Genomic DNA, 16939 nt, shown 5'->3' with positions numbered 1-16939 from the left:
AGGAAGGTTCCTTTTGAGGGCAAAATAAACGCAACAATGGATGTCACGATGTGAGACAGTCAGGGACCTTCTTCCCCAATAGAAGTTCTGGCAGAGGTAACAAGGCGAGCAGAGGTGCATTAAACGCCCCAGGTGGTTTTAAATATAAGGACTACTCTTCTTTCCCTCAGGACCAAGAGGGGAGGATCCAGTAGTTTGTACACCCATGGAGGGAACTTACCTCAGATCCATGGGTTCTGTAAACTGTACAGGAGTTTCACCTAGCGTTCTTGAGCTCCCCTCTGAAGGTTGTAGGTCCAAGGCCCTTGACAGGATGCCGAAAGGTGAGGAGCTACGACCGGGAGCTCTAAGGCTCGGGATTGCCTTCTTGGCTCTAATCCCCTGGATCCTACCCCCTCCTTGGACCTTAATACATATCTGAGCTTCTATGGACTGCAGTCCTTCTATTCTCCAATTCCTGCAACGGAATTCGAGTCCTGCCTCAGCAGCTTCTGAGGATCCGTGAATATTCTACCGACCACGGAGACCTAGCAATCATGGGCGATGCCCGGTGGACCTACCTAGGTAGCTATAGAGGAGATTGGCTGTGGATCTCCCCCTTGCCCATCACCTACCCAGCCAGACATTGGGCACACTTTCCTTCATCTCTACGCTGTGTCTCCTTCCTCCCCTGCCTTCAGACGATTCACTGAGGATCTGCCTATGGCAGAGCCAATTCAGCATGGCCAATGCCCGGTGGAGATGCCTGAGTGGCAATGGAGGGGATGGGCAGGGGATCTCCCCTCAGACCGTATCCTGGCTTCCAGGCTTGACCGCAGTTGCTTGACCTCTTGCTTCTCCTTCCGGAAGAGCGACTGGGGATGCACCAGTGTTGCTTTCTCCGGCAGGGTGCAGCGGCGGGAGTTCCACATCACTGGGGAGCAGTACCCCTGAGCTGGTTTTTCATTATTCACTTTTCAAGTCTGGAGTAATGCGTCCTCCTGGCCCCTGCTGCTGCCTCCCTCTTCCGGGGCTGCTGCCTTGGCGCCTGAGCTGTCATCCCCTGACATTCCGGCATGCCGTACGACGACACTGCTGCCCCTGTAGCCCAGAGCGTGTGCATGTTAACAACCCGATTGTGATCGGGGACCTCCAGCCCTACTCCCTTCTTGCTCTGGTGGCTGCCTCCCCCTTCCAGCCCTGCTCCGTGGAGTCTGCTTCCTGGTGTTTTGGATTGGACTTTTTTTGTGTATCCTGCCATTTTGTGATAATGCTATCGGTGCCCGTGACCTGGGTCCTCCATCTTGTCGGCTTCAACTGATTCTCATGCCACTGGACTGCACTCTGTGTCGCCTGACTGACCTTTACCCCAAGTTAACCCCCTCCCTTGGGTCCCCTACACCCCTCTCATCGGTTACAGTCACTGCGACACTGTGATGTTGTGATTGCTGGTCCACAGCCAGTTTGTTTGACTTTCACTTTAACTTTTTGGTTCCCCTAAAATACTTTCCCCTTGCCAGTCTACCTGTCCTGATCTTCATTCCAACCCCTTTTTACTCTCCCCCCTCTGCCTTCGTTACCCGATTGGACGTGTCTTTACGCTATGCTACGCTCTTTTAACTCATGTTACTATGTCACACTGCCTTTTTCCTATGTCATACTATGCACCTGTAACTCCTGTAATTTTGTAACTCGCTAATCCTCATGTAAAGCGCTCTGATACCTCCTGGTCTAGCCAGCGCTATATAAAACACTGCAAATAAATAAATACAATTTTCTCAGCTCGGGGGTGAGTCTTATAGACACCAAGGTCGCTGGCCTCCTGGCCAAGGGTTCAATTTGCAGGTCAGTATTACACCGAGTGGGGTTTTCAGCAACATTTTCTTAGTCGAGAAAGAGGACATCGGCTCCCCTCATAAATTTGAGGGAATTTAACGAGTGGCTGGTGTACCACCTCTTCCAAATAGAGGGTAGTCACCTCCTGGAAGATATCCACTTGACAGGGGACTGGATGGTAAGGTTAGATTTGTAGGATTTATATTTTACAGTCCCTATTTTCCTCCTATCAGGTGATTTCTTCAGTTTTCTTGTAAGGGCCAATTGTACAAGCTCCAAGCCCTCCCCTTTGGTCTCTCCTCAGCACCATGGTTCTCCATCAAATGTCTGTGCCCTATGCTAGGATTGCTGAGGAGAAGAGGGGTGAGGATGATCGTCTATCTGCACGACATACTCTTGCTGGATCAATCATGTGCACAACTAATCCACAATCTGAACATAACTATTGCACTCCAACAAGACCTGGGTTCTTGATCAACAACAAAAAATCGGAATTGGTTCAGACTCAAACGATGTCCTTCTTAGGGTTCATGATAGATTTGAATCTTGCTACCCTGAGCCTCCTGGAGATGAAGGTTTCTAAAATTAAGGAGTTGAGGAAGGCCTTGAGGAGAGACAGGATTTTGTTGAGACAGCTAACCAGGTTAGTGAGCTTACTGCCGTCTCCAATCCGGGTCATCTTCCTGGGTCCTCTACATGACAGAGCCCTGCTACACCTCACGGCAGCACCCCTCAGGAAGGGGCCAGTTCCCCTCAACCATAAAGCCAAGACATAGCTGCAGTGGTGGCTAGACCACATGAAAGCCTGGAACGGCTGGGTGATTTTTGGATCCTCCCGAGCCTTTTTCATAGAGTCAGGCGCCAGCCGGCGGGGCATGGACACCAGATGCTGCAACATCTGCATGAGGGGCAAATAGTCAGAGGAGGACTTGGCACTCCATATTACCTGAAAATACATGGGGACTCGTCAGGTCCCATGACCCAGGGTGCACAGACCAAAATTCATCCATTTAGATTAAATGATATTCTCTGGTATTGTCCAATTTTTATTCCATGTTTATTCCAACAGTAATCCAAACTTTATCAAACTTTCATATATTCAGTCTTTTAAAAGTTCCACAAGTGCCAACGTCGGCTTTGCTCACTGACACAAAAGGTTCACAATCCATATAATGGGGACACGAGGATGAAGGCCCTGTCGGGTACGGCATAGGACTTCTGGCGCTACTGCCTGACACAGCAAATCTCAGTAACAGCGGAATACCTGCCGGGTGCACAGGACAAAGTAGTGGATTGGAACTCCAGGTATATCACAGACAACTGGAGATTGGATCGCAAGATTTTCACAGCCCTCATCAACCGATGCAGAGCTTGCCGATGGATTTCTTTGCATCCAGACTGAATTACCAACTGCCCAGTTATGTCAGTTGGAGAACAGACCCAGGGGTGGTGGCAGTGGACGCTTAGCCACATGATTGGTCAACAGTGCAGATATAGGCCTTCCCCCCTTTTCTGATGATTTCTGGAGTCAGACGTCAGAAAGCATTGTTATTTTTGGTGACTCCAATCTGGAGATCGTATGCATTTCTGTGTAGCACGTCGGGACTTGTAGTACATTCAAGAGCAATTATTCCCCTTCAGTGGGTTCCATCATATTCCTGAGATTTCAGCATATTATTCTCCCAAGTGGGCCTCCAGAGTGAATTGCTGGTAATTATAGTCCCATCTCCTATGCTGAAAAATAATTGCTCTTGAATGGACTACAAGTCCCGACATGCAACACAGAAATCAATGCACTGAGCATCGCCCACTGGGGGTTAAAGCCTGCAAACAATCATGTAATCAAGAGCCTTTCTGTGCATATTCCGAGCTGCCTATGGCTAAAAGGCTGGGGCCTCGAAACGTGTCAGGAAATGGAGTAAAATACCGGGCGGAAACTGCTGGTGTCCTTTTGTTAAATCGTAAGATTTCATCAACAGTGAGTGCGCCCTTACTGCTTTCGGGCCTTTGGATTACATATATATATACAACAAGGCGGGTGCTTACCGCCGAAACGCGTCAAGCAGCCTAAATGAGTGAATAAAACTTATTTGGAATCAACAATTTCACGGAGTCAGTGCCTTACTTGCATGCTGAAGTTTGGAGTGTTCCTGATATATATATATATGTACCAAAGTCCTTCCCAACAAACGAAAAGGCAGAGACCCACACGGGAACAGGTATAGGAAACCTTTAATTATCCTTTCCACCAGGGCGAATGCATTTCGGCATTGTGAGCCTTCGTCAGCGCCGTGGAAAATGAAGAATCAAACCACAGTCCACACTTTCAAATGTCCTGCAGCTGTACGATTGGTCGCGGCTACTCCTCCCTTGAATAGGCTCCGCCACATGTAGTTGATACTGTAGGTATCCCAAACTACAGGACCCAGAATTCAGCAGTCTGACTCAGAGTCCCATGGCGGTGATGACGATAGGATCCGCCGTTTCACAGGACGGTGTGTGCTGTGATTTCTATGTTCCCCAATGTTGGATTAAAAAGGCTCCCCTCCTGTTCCCTACGCACAACCACTCTGTCCAGATGTCATATTCGCGGGGGCCCGCAGCAATGCCGCTAACTCCAAACAAGGAACAATGTCCTCGCCATCGCGTTTGACTCCATCTGGATGTTGTGGTAGGTCCGATCAATGTCAGTTCATGACGAGAAACAAAAGCCGAAGCATTGCCAGCAAAAGATCCGACCACTTGGAGTGCGGAGGTCTCTCAACACGTTACTGGCAAACGTGTAAGTAGATGCACCAAAGACCTTCCCAACAAACGAAAAGGCAGAGACCCACACGGGAACAGGTATATGAAACCTTTAATTATCCTCTCCACCAGGGCGAATGCATTTCGGCATTGTGAGCCTTCGTCAGCGCCGTGGAAAATGAAGAATCAAACTACAGTCCACACTTTCAAATGTCCTGCCGCTGTACGATTGGTCGCGGCTACTCCTCCCTTGAATAGGCTCCGCCACGTGTAGTTGATACTGTAGGTATCCCTATATGTATATGTGTATATGTGTTTATACACATGAGAATGTAACTTGTTTGAAGGATTTTGTTATGTACACTAGCTTCCCATGGGTTGAAGGGAGTTGTAGTTCTGGTGGTGTTTATTTTTTATTGTTGTTCTTTGAAAGTGACTGCTAGTTAATTAAAGTGAAGAAAGAAATACATAACCCTTGCCTTCATGTCCTTAATAGAATTAAAACTTTCCTTCACATTAGCTAGGAAAGTTTTCATTTTGCTCATTCAAAAACAACTGTTCCACAGTCAGGTATGGCATCCCAATGCTCTTCTTTCCATAACTTAAACTAGCCTTACATTTTAAAGGATGAGTATTGGCTGTGATAAAGTGAAATTCCTAATTTTACAAATGAAATGCATTTATTAGCAAAGTGCAAATTACAACGGTAAATAACATGCACACATTTAACGCAAAATTTGTAGTAGTTATTTACACTCAGCCGTTATAAACAAATCTTCGAGTTAACATGTTGTATTAAGTTGGCCTAAATATTCTTAACTTTGTACACCATACTTACCTAACGCCAGGGACAATAGTGAAAATGTATAGTGGAGCACGGACCACATGCCCCAGATGGTCAGCAAGGGTGGCAGATTTTGTACATACGGTATGGAGTGCCCTGTAATAGTGCATGACTGGTCACGGGTGACACAGAGTATCTCATAGGTGACAATCTCAGTCCTACCAATGGACCCAATCCAATGTTTGCTGGATGCTTGCCCAGTCACTAAACAAACGAAAAAACTTGTTTGCTTCCAGAGTCCGGGCTTATTTTTAGCGAAACGCCAAATACCCATGGCGTGGAAATCTAACGTAGCTCCGGCTCTGAACCACTGTTGAAAGGATGTGGTTAAGTGGAATAAAACAGAAATTGGTGCACACCTAGATATACGGACCAGGAATGGGAGGTGTCGCCTGCCTGCCCAATGGGACACCTACCTTAATAAAATGGAGCCCAAAACAGACACATATCCCCCTTGAAAGTAGAGGCATACTGATAATTGGGGCGGGGGGACAGCTTCGCACAAGGGCATGAGTGTATGATACTTGGACGCAATAGGTGAACAACTTAGTGTGAACAGAGACACTCTTCCTAGATAAAGATGTGTGTGTGGGGCAGGTGATGGGCCACTTAGGTAGAAAGGATGACCTTTAAACTCATTCGGGCACCAGGGGAGCCAATGTCTGTTAGCATGGCTGTTTTGTTGTTCCACTGTATATTGACTGTCTGAATATAAGGTGGTGGTCACACGGGTGACCAGATGTTCTACAATGTGTACTGTATGCAATGTTCCACTGTTGTGTATGGATAAGAACAGAAAGTGATTGAGGGAGACGCAGTGTATTCTGCATATTCCATTTTCCCAAATGTGGTCCATAAAACATCAAATAAAAGTATATAAACAAAAAATAGTTATCATAAATATTTATGTTATTTTGACTGTCGACTTTACACATTTACACACTTTACACATTTTACAGCTAAGAGGCCTGTTCATGCATTTATGCCGTTACTTTGCACAATATATTTACTTTTCATTCCACTGCAGATTCTGTATTTTTCCAGAAACCTACTATTAACTAGTGAATAGGCATTTGTTATGTATTAGATGACTGACAGTGAGGTTCTCACCAAGAGGAGAGGAAGATGCCAGGAAGCGCAACTTGTGGGAAGAGCTGTCTGAACATGATTCTGTTCAGTGACAATTCGAGGACCTAGCCATGTATGAACCATTGTGAAGACATGCGAAACTAGGGAGGACATCTAGTAATGAGTTGCAATGTTGCAACTCGTGTTTCTTTTTTTTTTTTTTCTTTATTCTGTTTTTAATACATTCATAAACAGTTTATAAAATTCTAACGGAATGGCGTCAGGTCCTGCAGCTTTTCCTGAAGCTAGGGACATTAAGGAGAGTTCGATCTCCTCCCAGGTAAATGGCAGATCTAGTTTCTCCTTCTCTTCAATAGAAAGAATGGTATTCAATACTGGATCGACAAACTGATTGATCTGGTCTAAACATTCAGGACGATCATCATCCGTATACAATTGGGAATAGAAATCTCTAAAAACTCTCAGAATATCTTCCACTTTGCTAACTGTTATCCCTAGATGGTTATCTATTTTATTGATACTAGCAAAAGCTGCTTTCTGCCTTGCCCTCTTTGCCAATATTTTGCCCGAATTTTCTCCCACTTCATATAACTCTGTCCTAAATGCAGAGATTTGTTGTGCAAATTTCATAGCATATCGTTGGTAAATCGTATTTTTTAGAGCTACTAATTTCTTTGTAATAGTTTCCGTAGATAACCCTTGCTTACATGACTGCATAAGTGTAACCTCTAAAGCTCTAAGATTTTTAAATTCAGAAGTTATCTGGCTTCGGGTCTCTTTTTGTTTATTCAATGAATAACTAAGTGTTTCACCCCGAACCCCACATTTGAAAGCATCCCAAACTATTTCTAGTGATGCAGAACCTTTATTGTTAAGAAAAAATTCTGGAATCTAAACGTTCATACGATCAACATAAACTGGGTCATACAGTAATTTGCGGTCAAAAGACCATGCGCGGACAGTATTAGCCATATTCAGTGCAAATTTGAGTATTAGAGGGTTATGGTCTGAGATAACTTTTGGAAGGACCTCAAATTCTATTTGTGCTAAATCATCATATAATCCCTTATATACAAAAAAATAATCTAATCTAAAAGATCTTTGGTGCGGTGCAGAAAAAAAAGTGTGCCCAAACATGCTTCCTCACTTCTCATGACCTACATCAGTTAGTCTATACTCTTCGATGATCCCTTTAAGCGCTGTAACTACCTTCTTCTTCCTCCCCTTGTATGGAATCCTACTATGAATATCAAATGTTTCTTCCAAATGTAGATTAAAGTCTCCACAAAAAATAATATTGGGTGACCATTGTGCCAGCTCTACATTTAAAAAATCAAGCGCACCAGAATCATCCAGTATAGATCCATACAAGGAACATATGGTAACTGTCAAGCCTCCAACTTTAAGTTCTGCAATCACCCACCGTCCAGATAAATCCTCTTTAACTCTTTTAACTTCCCCCATTCCACGCCTCTTGAGTATTGCAACCCCACGTGTTGTGGAACCCTGACGAGTGCATCCTACCACTTCCAACCCAAGATCTCTTAGGGTCCCTCTATTGGACCAAGCAATATGGGTCTCTTGAATGCCAACTACATCCACCCGCATAGTTGATAGCATCTGGGCCATTATACCTCTTTTTCTCTTATCATTCAAACCACATACATTAATGGAATATATTGACAATTTAGCCATTATGAAGCATTTTTGAGTGAACTAGACTAAGCACAACCATATGAGCAACACCTGCCGAAATTCGATATCTACCAAGAATGAATCTTAAACAAAAAACAAGTACATATTCCAGCTGTATGACCTTGCACCCCAAACGAAAAAATTCTTCCCACCCCTTTGTTCCCCCCCACCCCTCCCTTCCCCCACCACCCCCCCACCAGAAGCGTAAGGGCTAATGCCCTCATTGATGGAATGAGAGTATCAGCTGTGAGTTCCACCCGGATCTGACCCTCCTGGTAAAAGTAGCCAAAGGAAATACAAAACAGAAAAAAAAGAAAAGAGATCAGTTAAGTATCAAAACATAATACTAAGGGGGTCAGCCTATTCGAACTAACTGCATTATTGAACATAACCTTGTTCCTATAGCATTTTACTACATAGTCTCTTAAGTATTGTTGTGCTTTTATCTCCGATACAAAAAATATGGTTCTTCCTTTGTGCACAACTTTGAGTTTAGCAGGGTTAAGTAAGAAGGTTTGACCCCCTTAGCTTGCATTGGTGCCATAAGCTGTTTTAGTCTCCAGCGTTGTTGAACAGTTGCTGCACAAAAATCAGGTCTCACAAAAAATTCGTGCCCCAAGCCTTTTCTGGGTTTCGAAGGTCTTGCCAAATCGTACAGAATCTTGCGGAGAAGATAGTTCTGCACACAGATGAGAATAGCTCTTGGATGTTTGTTCCTGCCTTCCTGGTCTGTCTTTTGGTTAAATGGGAACCGATGGGCTCTTATAATTTCCTTATCCCAGTCCCATCCAGTGAGATCCTAAAAAGCATCCGCAAACAAGTCTATTACAAAGCGTCGAGTATCTTTCCCTTCTGATTTTTCACCAACTCCCAAGACGCGCAAATTATTGCGCCGAGCGCGGTTCTCTAAATCGGTTAGCTTCCAGTCCACGTCTTGCCTAGTACTATCCAAATCTTTGATTGAATTCTTTTGTAGCGTTAACTCATCTTCTACTGCTGAAATACGCGTTTCAGTCTCTTGCACTCTCAAGTTAGTATCCGTACTAGACTTGGCCAACCGTCGAACTACATTTTGAAGTTTTCGAACTGCTCCCTGAGTCCGAAGACCTTCCGCCTTGGTTTCTTCTCTGTGAGTTAGAATCATACGATACATTGAGGCCTGTAGCTTATATATGGACTTTAAGGTGACCTCCTCAGATTCCTCTAGTAACTCAGTAGTTTCAGAATTTTCATGATCGGATTCATTATTATTAGCACCGGCCCCATCCCATTGAGGTTGATTCATTGCTGTTATGTTCTCCTTAAATTTTTCATCTATGACCTTGCGGACTGTATTTGAAGCTCCTTCATTAGTTAGAAAGTCAGGGCCTAGCATGTCTTCCTCTGTAATTTGATTGCACTCATCCGCCCAATCTTTAACCTGAGAGTGTTCCTCACTAAGGAGCTCCTCCTCCATATCAGCTTCTGAAGCAACAGATAAATCAGACATTGAAAAGAATAGGCCCCCAGACTCTACCGATTCAGCGTCATGTTGTTGTTGTAGGTCATTCGGTTTGGGCGAGACTCTAACTCCCTCTACCGCAAGGCAAAGCTCAGATACTGCATCGTCATTGTTAACTTCCCCCCTTACATCAACATCTTCATTGGCATTAACATTAGCATTAGCTGCAGCTAGAACAGCATCAGTTTTAGCTGATTGATTCAAATTGATTTTATCAGGGTTATCAGGGTTAGAGCGTTCAGTAGCCCTTGAAGGAGTCAATTCAATCGTAGAGCTTTTATTAGGGATAGTCGTAGACTTTTTCTTGAATAGCTCAGGTATTGTGGGCTCTTTAAAAACTCCATTTGTTTGTGGATTACGGTGTTCCGGATCCACTGTTGTGGTACTGTTTGCAGCATTTGCAGAATTAGCAGTATTTGTGGAGTTAGCTAAATTAGAGGCATTTTTTTTTGTTACTCTGCCTTTGGGAGCCATGTTAAGTATTTAATATAGGAGGAATCTTTTTCCAGTATACTTAAATCACCTCTGGGAGTACGATACTTTCTGGGTTTTGCTGGGTTTTGCTAGCTGCTAAGAAAAACTTTTTTTTTTCCCAAGCACTACAAGTTCCACAATGTAGCAATTTCAAAGGAAAAAAGTGTTTTCCCACTCACCAAAAGTGTCTCAATTTGAACACGCAGCAGGAGGAAGAAAAGCTGCTACAGTTGATAGCTGAAAGGTGGTTTGTACGAGTACTGCTAATAAACGCCTTTAATCGCGTCCTTAAAACCACACAGCAACCAAAAGCACCGACCGAATCCTTCGAATCCTCCTTCGAAATAATATTAGCAGCAAAATAGCCACAATGTAGCAATGTTGTATTCCGCCTGCTCAGACGCCCAAGCTGCGTCCTCCACACACTCCGCTGCGGTTCAGCTCGCCTGGTCTAACAGCTGATTCCAATTTGCGAGCGCCGCAGTTGAGAACACCGCAGACGCTCGAAAGCTCCTAGGTCCCCCGTCGGCCAGCAGGGAAAAAAGTCAGCACGGTCCGGCAGCTCGGACCCACGGCTCCAATATCGCGTATGAATCACAGGAGAGCAATCGATCCTTGGCGCCGCGGAAAAGACCCCGGCACACAGCTCAGCTCCGAAGATAGTCAGCAGCAGCAAAACGCCTCTCTCACGCCAGGCTGGGACAGATCCCTGGAGAGAACTCGCGCAGCTCCTCACACGGCTGCAGTAGCGGCCGCCATCTTGCTTTGTGTCATTTCAACTCGTGTTTCATTGAATTTTAGTTTGTGGAGTAGAGATTTCTTGATTCCGGAGTAGAGGGCGTTCCCGTAGTCCAGTCTGCTGGTGATGAGTGCGTGGGTGACTGTCTTCCTGGAATCGGGGGGATCCATTTGAAGTATGCAGACGGTGTTGACTCATTGATCTGTCGGTTCATGGTGAGGGAGGAGTCAAGTATGATGCTGAAGTTACGGGCCTGGTCCGAGGGAGTGGGAGGGTATCTGAGGGCAGGGGCCACTAGGTGTCGACCCACGGGAAGGGGGTGGATCCGAGGATGAGGATTTCCGTTTTCTCCGAGTTGATCTTCAAGCAGCTGCTGCTCATCCAAGTTGTGATGTCCCTCACTCCTTCCTGGAAGCTGTGTCAGTTGATGTTGGGTTCCTTGGTGGGGGGCGAGGATGAGCTGGGTGTCATCGGCGTAGGATACTGTGCTGAATCTGTGTTCTCTGACGATGGTTGCGAGGGGTTCCATGTAGATGTTGAAGAGTGTGGGGCTGAGGAAGGTTCCTTGGAGTTCTCCGCATCTGATCTCTGTGGGTTTGGAGAGGAAGGACGGGAGTCTAATTCTTTGGGTTTGGCCGGCGAGGAAGCAGCGGTTCCAGTCTAGGGCAGTTCCCTGTATGCCGGCGTCATGGAGTCTGGTGGCTAGTGTGCGGTGGGAGACAGTGTTGAAGACTGCTGAGAGGTCTAGTAGAATGAGGGCTGCGGTGAGGCCTTGGTCGAGGAGTGTGCAGATGTTGTCCGTTGAGGTTAGGAGGGCAGTCTTGGTGCTGTGATTGCTGTGGAAGCCGGATTGAGATGTGTCGAGGATGTCATTGGATTCTATGAAATTTGTTAGCTGGATGTTGACGATCTTCTTGGTGAGTTTGGAGGTGAAGGGGAGGAGGGAGATGGGGCTGTAGTTCTTGAGGTCTGTCGGGTCTGCGTAGGGCTTCTAGAGGAGGAGTTTGACTTCTGGGCATTTCCAGTCGTTGGGGAACGTGCCTGTTTCGAGGGTGCAGTTGATAGTCCGTCGTAGTACTAGTGCGATGGTGGAGGTGGCCCTGTGGAAGATGTGTGGCGGGCAGGGGTCCATGGGTGCTCCAGAGTGTACGCTTCTCATGGTCTTTTCAGTGTCTTCTGTCGTGACAGGGATCCAGGCGAGGATGGTCGGCTAGGTAAAGTTCATGGTGGGAGGTGTTGGGTCAGTGCCTTGGTTCTGTTCGTCGAAGTTGTCATAGAGAGTCCTGATCTTGCGGGGGAAGAAGGAGCCGAGTTTCTTGCAGAAGTCCTGGGAGGGAGGTACGTCAGAGGTTTCGCTGGGGGATGTCTGGTGAATTCTTGTATGATGTTCAAGAGTTCCTTGGAGTTGGAGAGGATTCTTTCCTGGATCAAGTTCCTCTTCGTAGGTCTGATGAGTTGGTGGTGCTGTAGTGGCGGTCCTGTAGGTGGTGGGTGCTTCCAGGGTTTTGCTGTTTCTCCATGTTTTCTCGAGTCGTCTGCACACGCGCTTGGATTCTCAGAGGTCCGTGGTTAACCAGGTGGCTTTCGTAGTGTATTGTCTGTCGGAGTTCTGGAGGGGTGCAAGTGTGTTGGCGCAGTCGGCGATCCATTTGTGGAGTTCGTTGGCTGCAGAGTTGGCATCAGTTGTGTTGAGGGGAGGAGTGCAGCTGAGGGCGGAGGCGAGGTGCTCTTAGGTAATCTTGCTCCAGTTTCTGCACGAAGGGCATGACGTTGGCTTGTGTGCAGTGGGTTTCGAGAAGGAGAAGTGGATGCTGTGGTGGTCCGTCCAAAGGGGTTACGTGGTGTGGCTGAAGCGAATGTTGATTCCTCCGGCGAAGATGGGGTCATGGGTGTCTCCTGCCTTGTGGGTGGGGGTGGTGATGAGTTGCTTCAATTCGATGTTGGCGAGATTGTCTAGGAGGGTGGTGGAGTTGGGGTCGATGAGGTTGTCAAGGTGGAAATTCAGGTCTCCGAGTAGTACGGAGTCCATGGAGACGAGGGCATGGGGCGCAATGTAGTCTGCGATGGTGTTAGTGAACAGGGCGTGGGGTCCAGGAGGTCTGTAGGCGAGGGTTCAGCGTAGAGTTGTGCTGGGGTTGACTTGGATCTGGAAGTGGATGTGTTCCATAGGGGGCGAGGAGTCGTTCCAGATGGAAGTTGTCAGTCGGAGGGAGCTTTTGTGGACGATGGCGAGGCCTCCTCCAGAGTGGTTGGGGTGGTCTTTCCTCTGGATCTTGTACCCATCGAGGATGGCGGTTGTGATGTTGGGTGCAGAGCTGGTGTTGGTCCAGGTCTCTGTGAGGAAGGCGATGTTGGGCGAGATGGTGTTGAGGAGGTCCCAGATTTCTTTTGCATGTCTATGCAAGGAGCGTACGTTGAGGAGGATGCAGCTCAGGAGTTTGTGTGCACTGGCGTCCGGTGCAGTGGTGGTAGCAATCAGGGTCCGGAGGTGGGTGAAAGTGCAGCAGCAGTGTCTGCAGGAGAACGGGACTTGGGTGATGCTTGGCGTCGAGAGCTGGCAGGTGTTGTTGCGTCCAAGGTTGAGTGTGTGTGGAGGGTTGCTGCGTCATAGCGGCGGGAGGTCGGAGGACCAAGGACCAGGGTCCTTGTCACGCAGCAGCCTCCATTAAGTAGGGGCTGGGGGGAGGGAGAGTAGCTGGGTGGCAGGATCTTGGACACACAGGGGGAGGGGGCAGCAGTAGCGGGAAATGGAGCCAAAAAAAGGCAGCTGGAAAAACAGTGGAAACAGTGAACAGAAAACAGCACAGACAAACAAAAAGGTGCCAAACAGTCAACAAGGCACAGGCAGAAAAAAAGGGGCACAAACAATCAACAAGGCACAGACATAAAAATCAGGGCACAAATAGTCAACAAGGCACAGACCAACAAAAACAGAAAGGCTGGCCGAGCGGACCGGCAGAAGAGCAAGGCTCTCCCAATTGACCGCAGGATGAGGTGCAGGTAGAAGTCTGTGGGTGGAGGAGGGCCTCGAACACCTACCTGAACCAAAGAGGTGCTGGGGGCAGAGACGCAACAACAGAGCTGCGCGAGGGCAGAGCAGTTTACTTGACCAGGAGCTCAGAGGTCTCTTGGCAAAAGGAACAGGATTGTCACCACATGAGATACACATGTGAAGTGCTATGTGACTGCATTGCGGGGCTGCAAATGCACTTTTAAATATCACACATGACATGATTCTCGACTACTGCAAAGGACTGGCAGATGTGACCTTAACCCTGGTGATGGGTACTAGTGCAAAAGTATATTTGTTAATCTTTCTTGGAGCAAAGGTGGAAATAACTTTTCCAGGTGATCCTGATCTCCAACACTGCTGTTAAATGTGGTGGATTACCCTAACTGGATACATGCCTCCCATACCCAGAGAGTGAGATTCCCACTCAAAGAAGTGCTGACGTTTGAAACAGATCTGTGACCTCCTATGTCTGGATGTTGTGAAGGACCAGACGTGGCTGTCGTACACCAGAGTTTTCCATCTGTCCAAGTTCCTGAAATCTCGCAGATTGTGGAGAAGAATCTCCGGAGGAGGAAGATCCAAGACTTAAAAAGGGACGATGCTGTAGAGCCACCACAGATGCAAACAAGTGACCCTGGTGAAGGAATAAGTGCAAGGAGTAAGAGAGCTCAAAACTGTTATTATTATTAAAACATTTGTAAAGTGCAGGCATTCATCCAGGGGGCATCTTGGCGCTGAATCATTGTTGAGAAGAATATGCAGAGTCTTGTATGCAGAGGGGGAAAAGAGGAACCTCATGTTATATCTCGCCTATCAATCGGAAAGCCACGTTTTCAGGCTTTTTCTAAAGCTCAACAAATTTGAGTTTAGTCTCAGTGAGTTTGGGAGTTTGTTTCGTGTTTGTGCTGCCGTGACTTGCAGAGATCTCCCATCAAATCTGGACTTTTTAAATCTAGGCACACAAACCAGGTTTGCAGTAGAGGATCTTAAAGATCTTAAAGGTTTATAATAACAAACTTTGTCATGTAGGAGCTTCGGTCCAATTCCATTAAGTCCATTAAGAGCTTAATGAATGACAGCCATGGACTTGAAATGACATCTCTCCTTAACTGGTAGCCGGTGACGTTCTCTCAAGGTTTCAGTGGCCGAGTCAAACCTGGTTGAATTTAAAGCTAGTTTAGTTTAGTTAATACCTGTGACCCGTGAAGTCTTTTGAACCGGTAATCTGATGCTCCAATCAGAAGAGAATGACAATAATCTGGACTGCTCTGGATTGTACATTGCACTACCAATTTCCTGGCATGCTGAGGTAGTAAAGGGACACTTTTCCTCAAGTTCTTCAACATCCCTGACATGTAGCCACTGTTCTATTGACATGCGCCTCCATGGAGAGTTTAGCAGAACATGGGCTAATGTCCTTTGACCATGGCCAGAAATTACCCGGCAGCAGAGACTGTATTTTTCCAGAGGAGCAGCACAAAAATGTGGTTTTCCTACTGTTGAATTTGAGAGTTCATGCTGAGCCAATTGGCCATCTCCTTTTGTTATCTCTGCTAAGCAAGCATGAGGTTTTTCAAACTGAGCCGGATCATTGTTGTCAACAGGCAATATTAATTGAGTGTCAATAGCGTTATTCACCAATGAAAACCCAAAGGATTTAATAATTGTCAGTAGTGGCCGGAGATAGAAGTTAAACAGGATGGGGCATAAAACTGACCCCTGAGGAACACCATGACGAATTGCTTTAAATTCAGATATATATGGAGGATGGATATTGCCTGGAATCTATCAGTAAGGTGCGAGTCAAACCAGTCCAGAAGACACCACCTTTCCCGATCTCCCTAGGCCTGGTAAGTAGGAAAAGAGAGAAGGATGGCCAAAGAGCAGAGAGCAGTTAAAATCCAGTGTGTCTGCTGAATGCCTGCAGCAAACCATCATCAGGGAACGGATTCAAATGCTGGGAGACTAACTGAAGATCAAGAGAACAGGAGTTCCTTGTTGCAGATATTCTGCACCCTCGTGGACTTGCTATACTGATAATTTGTCTAATCTGACAGTTTATGATCCGAATGAACTAAGGACAGAATCACTTGAGCCCCCTTGCATCCTAGCATGCAATTTAAATCTCTGAAACAAATTCATTATTAAGCTTGACTAATTTTATATTTGATTGATTTAGTTCAACAATAATTGCCTCTTCAAACAATGAACTGTTTCTGAACTGAGTTATTTAAATAGATTGTGATTAGTGATATACAAACTCAATAATTATTGCTTAAGAAAGAAATAATAAAAACAAAATAAAAGGAATTTAAAATAATTGCCTGGGGCCGAAGGTGCAGTAGATGAGTAGGTTTGCCATTTTTAGAAGAAGATGGAGTCGGGCAATGGATGCCTCACAAAGACAGACTGCTTGGTCTTTTTGATGCCCAAATGTGCCAGTTGATTATTCAAGCCTCTATACTGGCTCACTTGGACTACTGTTATGTGCTTCTTCTCGGCTCCAATAAATCTGTGCTAAACAGACTGCAGCGGGTCCAGAATGCTGCAGCACGCGCCATCTTTGCCCTCCCCAAGTACAGCCATGCCTCAAATCTCCTCCACCGCCTACATTGGCTGCCCCTCGAACAGCGTGTTTACTTCAACGCACTCTGTATCACACACAAGATACTGACAGGAATCGGCCCAGACATTCTACGTGATCTGTGCACCCTTTACACCTCATCGCGAGCACTGCGCTCGGCTAATCTGCGTCTTGCACGTATTCCCCATATAAGCAGGACAAGATCTGGTGGCCGCTCCTTTAAACGACTGGCCCCCGCCCTATGGAACTCTCTTCCCCTTCACATTAGCAGTAACCATGATCATCAGGCCTTCAGACGTCTTGTGAAGACCTGGCTCTTCTCTCAGGTGTAACCTCCAGGTCTGGTCCCCGGCTTAGTCTTGATCCAGCGCTGGGATGCCTCTCTGCAGAGGCAGCCATGCACTCTACAAGTATTTTAATCTAATCTAATCTAATATAAG

Source organism: Lissotriton vulgaris, chromosome 10, assembly GCF_964263255.1.
Source record: "Lissotriton vulgaris chromosome 10, aLisVul1.2, whole genome shotgun sequence".
Classification (NCBI taxonomy): Eukaryota; Metazoa; Chordata; class Amphibia; order Caudata; family Salamandridae; genus Lissotriton; species Lissotriton vulgaris.
Note: the sequence above shows the minus strand (reverse complement) of the source record.